The sequence below is a fragment of the Galeopterus variegatus genome, unplaced genomic scaffold (genome assembly GCF_000696425.1).
Source record: "Galeopterus variegatus unplaced genomic scaffold, G_variegatus-3.0.2 Scaffold103, whole genome shotgun sequence".
In the NCBI taxonomy this organism is placed as follows: Eukaryota; Metazoa; Chordata; class Mammalia; order Dermoptera; family Cynocephalidae; genus Galeopterus; species Galeopterus variegatus.
Genome location: NW_007726214.1, coordinates 729,262 through 738,934, shown reverse-complemented (window position 1 = coordinate 738,934; position 9,673 = coordinate 729,262). Strand labels below are relative to the sequence as shown.

The following is a 9,673-nucleotide window of genomic DNA, read 5'->3' as shown; positions in this document are numbered from 1 at the left end:
GCATGTGAGGGGTCTGGGGACCCAGCCTGGACAACAGGCTTGAGGAGTCTGTGAGCTTGAGAACCAGCCCTAGCTTGACAATTGGCCCAGTCGGCAGGATTATGGGCAGGTAAAAGAGCTCGACGACAATAATGTAAAAAAAAAAACCTGAATTGACATGGTTAAATTCTCAGGATATTCAGTTCTTTAGGGATGGACTAAACAGCTGGTATCATCGATTAAAAAAGTGTCTTGAACTTGATGGGGCTTATGTTGAGAAATAAAGTTTATATTTTTTATTTGTATCATTTAATTCCATTTTCCCACAAACTTTTTGAAGTCCTCTCCTACAGTAGTAAAAAGGTAGGATTGACGGGACTTAGAGGTAGAAAATACAGGGAAGCAAGAGTCAAGTTTGACATACCTTTTAATATTTTGTTTTCTTCATTTTTAGTGTTTAAGCCATTTTTCTATTTTCTGCAGGTCTTCCTATTTGATAATGTTTACATTAATTTTGAGATTTTAATAAGCCAACTCTCCTAATAGTGGATATTTAGGTTCTGATCTTCTTTTGGCTGTCGTAGATCATTGATAACAATGAAGTTTTCTGTTTGGAATTGGAGAAAATTTGAGTTTACATAGATTTCTGGATAATTGAATATAACAGTATCTAAGTAACAGATACTTTGAGTGGTAAACTATTCAAGGAACTGGTGGATTGATACCTTACAAATGTTATCAGACTTCCTTGAAATTTTTAGTTTAGGTATGGCTCTATATATATTTAAGTCATTTTACTTGGAACTTAGGTTTAAAATCAGTACATGAATATAAGATGAGATTAGGCTTGAAAGTATTTAAAATTGTTTACGAATTGCAATATTTATGGATTTTTGGTAGACAGCTTTGTACAGATATATATATGTGTGTGATGTATACTGTATAAATTGATAGTGTGCTATTCCATAAGGTGAATCATATTCAGAAATTAAATCAGCTGAATGTTTTGATGCTTGGAACACCAGAAAATTTAGGGAGAATCAACCTTCCTGGTTCTTCTGTCTCTCTTCATCTTTGTGAAGATATTTCTTCCAGTTCTTTATTAAGGTCATTTCTCTATGACCTCAAATTTCTTTTTGATACTTAATTGCCTTTGTCCCTGAATGTGTCTTTAACTTTGTTGTTAATTATTTTCTCTCTTTCACTCTGGCTAAGTACTTAACAGGTGAATTCTTACAAGTTAAATACAAATAATGTGACTTTCAGTACTGAATGGCTCTTGGTATCTCTAGTTTTTGTATTTGGATATTCTTCATATTTCATTCTGTGGAGCATCTGGTATTCATATAATGCTTTTGGTTGTTGGGGATGGCACGTACAGTGCCAGGATTCTCATACTCTGAGTTAGTACATTGTTTCTCAGTTCCAACAAGAACATCTCATCAGAGGAGTTTAAGGTATGTTTTAAGTTTGTCAGTCTGTCCCCTGATAAATTTAAATTTAATTGTAAATCTGAACCTCCACACAAGAAATTAAGGAACTCTTTTAAAAAAAAAAAAATTTAGTAGGGCCAGTCTGTGGCTCATGTGGGAGAGTATGGTGCTGATAACACCAAGGCCACAGGTTCGGATCCCTATATAAAGGGATGGCCAGTTAGCTCATGAAAGTCTATGAAACTAAGTTTTTGCAGTACTGATCTTTAAGAGGTGTGTGTATATATATATTTTGCCTTTTGCTTGCTTATATTCTAATTTTGCATAATACATATTTGCTGCTTCCATAATGGAAGGTTATTAAAGAAATAAAAAAAAAAAAAAGAAGAAGAAGAAGAAAGAAAAAGAAAAGAAAGAAATACAATTTTTTTTTCATTTTTACCCAGAAAGATTGACTGGTTTTCTCAAAGTAATCTGTATTTCCATCTAGGACCTCTTTGAGCTGTAGACTCAAATATCCAACTGCCCAACCAGCACCTACTCTTGGATGTCTAACAGACAGCTGAGAGACAATATGTTCAAAACTAATCTTCTTCTTTTTTAAAGATGACCGGTAAGGGGATCTTAACCCTTGACTTGGTGTTGTCAGCACCACATTCACCCAGTGAGCAAACTGGCCATCCCTATATGGGATCTGAACCCGTGGCCTTGGTGTTATCAGCACCACACTCTCCCGAGTGAGCCACAGGCCCAAAACTAATCTTCTGATCACTTCCTCCAAACTGTCTCCTCCTATAGTCTTCCCCATCTCAGTGAATGACATTTCTATTTCCTCCGGTGGTTCCAGCTAAAAATTGAGTCATCTTTGACTCCCCTCTTTCACATTCCATTTCAGCAGATTTCATTAATGCTATCTTTGAAATACATACAGACTTAGGAAGTTACAAATATGGAAGGGGAAGACTAGAATAAACCGTATGGTTTTGGACTGCAATTTGAAATCTTGGTATAAACTCATAGTTATATACAGAAAACACAGATGAATGAATAGCTGCATGTGTGTGTGTGTGTGTGTGTGTGTGTGTGTGTGTGTCCATACAACTATTTCTTAGATCCTTCCACTAAAAAGGCCTTGAAGCAATTACTTTTGAGTAGAATGAGCACCCTAATGTCTACATCTTGGTTTCTAAGAGGAACCAGGGTTTCTTGGAGAAAGTAACATTTGGGCAAAGATTTAAAGGTGATGAGAGAGGGAACCATGAAAAACACGGGAAAAGAATGTGCCAGGCAGAGGGAACAGCGAGCTTAAAGGATCCTGAGGTGGGGAGTATGCCAGGTGTGTTGTAAGCCTTGCTTGCAGGGATGGCAAGGTGGTAAGTGTGGTTGGAATTGAATGAGTGGTGACCAGAAAACTGAGTAGGAGAGATAATGCAGTGCCAGATTGTTCAGGGTTTATAGGCCATTATAAGGACTTTGGTTTTTACTTTTAGTAAGGAAGGGAATGGAGTAATGTAACCAAATTTATTTTTTTATTTTCTTTTCTTTTCTTTTCTTTTCTTTTTTTTTTTTTCATGACCGGTAAGGGGATTGCAACACTTGGTGCGGTGTCACCCGCACCGCGCTCAGCCAGTGAGCGCACCAGCCATTCCTATTTAGTATCTGAACCTGCAGCGGGAGCTTCACTGCACTCCCAGCGCCGCACTCTCCCAAGTGCGCCATGGGCTCGGCCCCCAAATTTATATTTTTAAAAGATCACTCTCTCTTCTGAGTTGAGATTAGAGTGACGTATTTTACTCTCTCATCACCTTTAAATCTTTGCCCAAATGTTACTTTCTCCAAGAAACCCTGGTTCCTCTTAGAAACCAAGATGTAGACATTAGGGTGCTCATTGCTACTCAAAAGTAATTGCTTCAAGGCCTTTTTAGTGGAAGGATCTAAGAAATAGTTGTATGGACACACACACACACACACACACACACACACACACACATATGCAGCTATTCATTCATCTGTGTTTTCTGTATATAACTATGAGTTTATACCAAGATTTCAAATTGCAGTCCAAAACCATACGGTTTATTCTAGTCTTCCCCTTCCATATTTGTAACTTCCTAAGTCTGTATGTATTTCAAAGATAGCATTAATGAAATCTGCTGAAATGGAATGTGAAAGAGGGGAGTCAAAGATGACTCAATTTTTAGCTGGAACCACCGGAGGAAATAGAAATGTCATTCACTGAGATGGGGAAGACTATAGGAGGAGACAGTTTGGAGGAAGTGATCAGAAGATTAGTTTTGGGCCTGTGGCTCACTCGGGAGAGTGTGGTGCTGATAACACCAAGGCCACGGGTTCAGATCCCATATAGGGATGGCCAGTTTGCTCACTGGGTGAATGTGGTGCTGACAACACCAAGTCAAGGGTTAAGATCCCCTTACCGGTCATCTTTAAAAAAGAAGAAGATTAGTTTTGAACATATTGTCTCTCAGCTGTCTGTTAGACATCCAAGAGTAGGTGCTGGTTGGGCAGTTGGATATTTGAGTCTACAGCTCAAAGAGGTCCTAGATGGAAATACAGATTACTTTGAGAAAACCAGTCAATCTTTCTGGGTAAAAATGAAAAAAAAATTGTATTTCTTTCTTTTCTTTTTCTTTCTTCTTCTTCTTCTTTTTTTTTTTTTATTTCTTTAATAACCTTCCATTATGGAAGCAGCAAATATGTATTATGCAAAATTAGAATATAAGCAAGCAAAAGGCAAAATATATATATACACACACCTCTTAAAGATCAGTACTGCAAAAACTTAGTTTCATAGACTTTCGGATCTCTTTTATATAAATAGATTTTTTTCCTAAAATGAGATCATTCTGTAAATACTGTTGTTTTTTTTCAGTTGATGATCTCTTCACTTCTATTTCGTTAAATTTTTATCTTATCTAACCCCAGACCACTTTCAGATTTCCTCAGTTGATCCAAAAATCAATTATAACTGGTTAGTTCAAACCTATAACCAGTTAAGGAGCACAAATCAATTATATCTGATTGCTGTGTCTCTTGAGTTTCTCTTAATCTATCCATTACATTTTATGCCACTTAATTGTTGCCGAGACTAGGCCACTTTTTCTGTAGAATATCTTACATTCTGTATTTGTCTTGTTGCTTCTTAGGGTATTATCAGCTGTTTTTATTATTTCCATCACTAAAATTATTTACTGCTTTTTCTAAAACTCCCTTGTATGTGGAAGCTTTTCATGACTTCGTGTTGGCCACAGGATAAAGAATAAAACTTTTTAGCTCACTATTTAAGTCTCACCAGAATTTATCATCTTTGCCTATTCTCCACTGTACTTCCATACAAATTTCCTGGTCAGACAGAAGTAGAAAGAGATAGTAGTCAAGAGCATGGATTCTGGAGCCAAGCCATCTGGATTTTTTTTTTTTTTTTTTAGTCTTTTTTGTGACTGGCCGCACCGCACTCAGCCAGTGAGCGCACCGGCCATCCCTATATAGGATCCGAACCCACAGCGGGAGCGCTACCGTGCTCCCAGCGCCGCACTCTCCCGAGTGCACCACGGGGTCGGCCCAAACCATCTGGATTTTAATCCCAGCTTCACCACTTACTAGCTGTGACTTTGGACAGTTCACTTCATTCTATCTATTAAATAGGAATGAAAATAGTACCAACCTCACAGGGTTGTTGTAAGTGTATCAGTTAATATTTGTATCATCTTTAGAACAGTGCCTGGCACATAGAAAGTGCTATACAAATATTTTTTTATATTTATATAAAATATTTATATATAAAATATTTTTTTAGAAGGCGTGCACCCTTCTCCACAACAAAAGATAATCATTGCACAGTCCTACTCAGCATCTTTGCTCTTGACCTGTTCTTTCTGGAATGGCCTTCCCCTTCTTCCTACCTATGAAAATTTAACTTCTTCATCAAACATTTTTTTTTTCTTTTTTTTCCTTTTTGTCTTTTTTACTGACCGGTACGGGATCGCAACCCTCGGTGTCACACCCATACCGGGGACCGGCAACAGGACCGCAACCCTCGGTGTTGCGCCCATGCCGCGCTCAGCCAGTGAGCGGGAACCGGTCACCACATGGGATCCAAACCCTTGGCGGGAGGGCCACCGCGCTCCCAAGCGGCGCACTCTCCAGTGCGCCACCGGGCCGGCCCCAAACATTTAACTAAACTTAAATCAGGCCGGCCTGTGGCTCACTCGGGAGAGTGTGGTGCTGAGAACACCAAGGCCCCGGGTTCGGATCCTATATAGGGATGGCCAGTTGGCTCACTGGGTGAGCATGGTGCTGACAACACCAAGTCAAGGGTTAAGATCCCCTTACTGGTCATCTTTAAATAAATAAATTAATTAATTACATTAAATAAAATTAAATTAATTGGGCACCTACCAGACACTGAATTAGTCATTGAGGTCATGGCAGTAAACAAGACAGAATCCCAGCCTTCAGGTAGCTTATAATCTGATGGAGGACACAGACAAGTACAGTACAGTGTGATAAATGCTATGAAAGGTGTAAGTACAGTGTGCACTAAAGACGTGGTATTGTGGAATCAGGGATGCTCCATGGAAGATGTTATATATAAACTGAGACCTATTAGCTTATTGAAATGGGCAACAAGGCAAGGCAGAGGGGATGGGATTTGGAAATAGAGCAAAGTGTAGTTCACTAAGCTGAAGCTGTAAAGGAGATAGTGGCTAAAGTTGAGGCTCAGTAGTTAAACAAGCATTAAGGGTGGACCCTTTCAATTTCCACTGCCTTTAGATATCTTCCCAGACTACCTCAGCCAACTTGTCTCATTCCTCCTGAATTTCTGTAGTGCTGACCTAGAGTAGAGGGTTTGAATTAGGGAGAAATAGTTTAAGGTGGTTTGGGGAAGAAGTAGAGATTAAAGTGGGAGGGGGCAGTTAGAATCTGACATGAATTACATTTAAAAGTTTGATCTTTTTTCTGTGGATGAATAGAAAACCACTGAAGATTATTCAAGATGGGTTATCAGAGAAAAGGAAAATTCTGAAAGAGGGGAATTAACACGAACAAATGAGTTTTCTGGGAACTCTGAGTAATTCGTTAAAGATGGAACTTTGATTATGAAGGGGAAGAGATGAGACTGGAAGAGAAGGCAGAATGCAGATGATAATAGGAGGCTAAGGTATTTTATTTTTTTCTGGTAAGCAGTGGGAAATCATTGAAAGATTTGATATAAAAATAATTGAATTATGTTTGCATATTAGAAGATAATCATAGCAACAATACAGAGAGTAAATTTGAGAGGACCAAGTCTAGACACAAGATAACCAATTAAGGAAGCTGTTGCAGTAGTAGGCCAGGTTAAAGGTGATGAAGCGCAGCAAAAAGCAATAGCAGAGGAGGAGGGGAGGAGATACACTTGAGAAATATTATTGGAGACAAAATTGGCTAGACTTGGAGATTTGTTAAATGGGAATGGGAAGGTAGGGAGGAAGAGGAGTCATTAAGAATTGCTAAAATTCTGACTAAATACAAGAGCAGTAACAGATGGAAGAGGAGTGGAGGAAGATTATTAATAAAATATTGAAATATAAGGTCAAGGTACCTCTGAGACTTAGAAGTGGATGTGTACATTGATTGGTAAAGGGGAATTTAGGCTTGATGTCTGTGGATATGGGAGTCAATGATACTTAGATGGTTGTAGTTAAAGCCATGGAAGTGGGTGATTATGCTGATAGCATTTCATTTTCTGTGTGCCAACTCTCTGTTCTAAATGCTTTACTTGCATTGTTTCATTTAGTTCTTATAAAAACCCTGTGAGCTTGTCATTTTACAAAGAGAGAAAGTGACATATAAAAGAGTTAAGTAATGTATAAGACCTCGAAGCTAATAAGTGACAGAGCCAGAAGTGGAACAGACTATCTGACTTAAACCCTGAAATCTTTTTTTTTTTTTTTCTCTTTTTTGTCTTTTTTCGTGTCCGGCAACGGACTGCAACCAGTAATGTATAAGACCTCGAAGCTAATAAGTGACAGAGCCAGAAGTGGAACAGACTATCTGACTTAAACCCTGAAATCTTTTTTTTTTTTTTTCTCTTTTTTGTCTTTTTTCGTGTCCGGCAACGGACTGCAACCAGTAATGTATAAGACCTCGAAGCTAATAAGTGACAGAGCCAGAAGTGGAACAGACTATCTGACTTAAACCCTGAAATCTTTTTTTTTTTTTTTCTCTTTTTTGTCTTTTTTCGTGTCCGGCAACGGACTGCAACCCTCAGTGTTGCGCCCGTACCGGACCAGGACCGGCAATGGGATCGCAACCCTTCGGCGCTGCGCCCACCCCTCGCTCAGCCAGTGAGCGGGAACCGGTCTGTATGTGGGATCTGAACCCTCGGCAGGAGCGCCACCGTGCTCCCAAGCGGCGCACTGTAGCAGTGCGCCACCAGGCCGGCCCTAAACCCTGAAATCTTAAAACACTATGCTATGTGTAAACAGAAAAGGTATGCAGAAGAGAACCCCGGGGAGCTTCAGTATTTGAAGGAGGATGATAACAGGAGGATTGCCTACCTATACAAGATCCTGGAGTAGGAGCCAGAGAGGTAGGAGCAAAACTAGGAGAGTGCTTATAACAGAATCCAGAGGAGAAAGTACTGTAAAAATTATTATGTTTGCCAAAAGCCACAAAGAAATAACATTTTAAAAAATCTCCATTGGGTTTAATAAATTGGAATTTATTGCTGTTTGAGTACAGTCTTGACAACATAAATGAGATCATTTATGTAAAGCTCTTAGCATAGTAGATTGCATATTTTAAGTGGAAAAAAAATGGTAACTCCTATAATTATGGAGTTAATGGGACTTAAAGTGGAGACAGTGAGTATATCAAACTCTTTCAGATCCCTGAATCCGTAAGATCTCAAATAAAAGAAGGCAAGAAAGGAAAGGTAGAAGATGAGGGGGAAACCTAAGATATCTCAGGAATGCTTGTTTAAGATGGGAGAGGAGGCGGGGCGGGGGGGGAAGCTGGGAGAGACATGCATATAAATGTGTTGAGAGCCAAAAGGAATATGATATAAATATACAAATATGAATATAAATAAGGTATAAGTTAAAATAGAAGAAGCAAGTGTAGTTAATGGAGTGTAAGGTTTCCAAGGAGTGACTAGATACTAGGAAACACCACATGTGGAGGGATTACTCTTTAATAAGAATGCCACTTTCACTAGGTAAGTTGATCTGGATGCATTTAAGTATGGATACATTTTTTGAGAGAAGGTAATTCCTACTTAATGATTTCTGCTTTCTCTGTGAAATAGCATATGAGCTTATCTCCTGAGAGTGAAAAGGGATGTGGTTAGATAGGGGGCTTGACAAAGTGGTAAAAATTTGAAATACCTCCTACAGTAAATGAGAGAGAATGCTTATTAAGGATATGTGAATGGATTGTAGCATTGAGGGTCCAGCTGAAGAAGATTTTGAATTTGTATGGTTTTAGTCTTCTTTCTGGTATGCTTCATCTTCAGCAGAACGAAGTAGCAGAAATAAAAGTGCAATAAGGCATTTGGTTAGATTAAACAAAATTTAGAATTTTGTTGACTGCATTTAGAAGGCTAAATAAGGAGGAAGAAGGAAAAGAGAATGAGAGTTTTGGTAAAAGAGTGGTTTGAAAAATGGACCAAAGACTCTGGAATTGATAGAGAAAGAATTGTGTACTGGAACAGACTGTGGAGTTAAAGAAAATAAAGAACTGAAATCTTAATGAAATTGAAAAACAGTTATAATGGGAGTGGGAGGTTGTGGTTAGAGAAGGGGATTTAAAAGTATACAAGGGAGCGGTTCTTGGAGGTCACTGAGATCAAGGATCTGAGAGACTAGAAAATGTGATGGATCATTCATATGGACACTGAAATTGCCAAGCATAATAATGAAACTTGTGGTGGCTTTGCTCAGGGTTACAGATAGTAAATTGATTAGGTCTCATCATGGGCTTTGAAAAGCTTAACTTAGATGTGTACGTAGGATCAAGTTATTTATTTCCCAGGACACTTACCTAGGGATGAAAGTAGTAGCAGAGACTCCCTTCCAGTAGATTGCAAGGACTTAGGTATATCTGAGTAGTGTCTAGATTGGTTGATGAGAGGGGTCTATCTACAATAATAGTGTTAAGCAGTTTGCCTAAAGTCACATTCTCATTGGATTCCAAAGCCCATGCTTTTTCCACTAACCCTGGTGTTTCTCTCTTTTTTTTTTTGTCCTTTTTGAGACCGG

General features: G+C 38.7%; 1 protein-coding gene across 1 annotated transcript in view; it reads left to right on the top strand.

Moving 5' to 3' along the window:
• RPRD2 (regulation of nuclear pre-mRNA domain containing 2) overlaps nucleotides 1-9,673 on the top strand; it is a 97,527-nt gene that overhangs the window by 44,428 nt on the left and 43,426 nt on the right. The gene's annotated exons all lie outside the window — the stretch shown is intronic.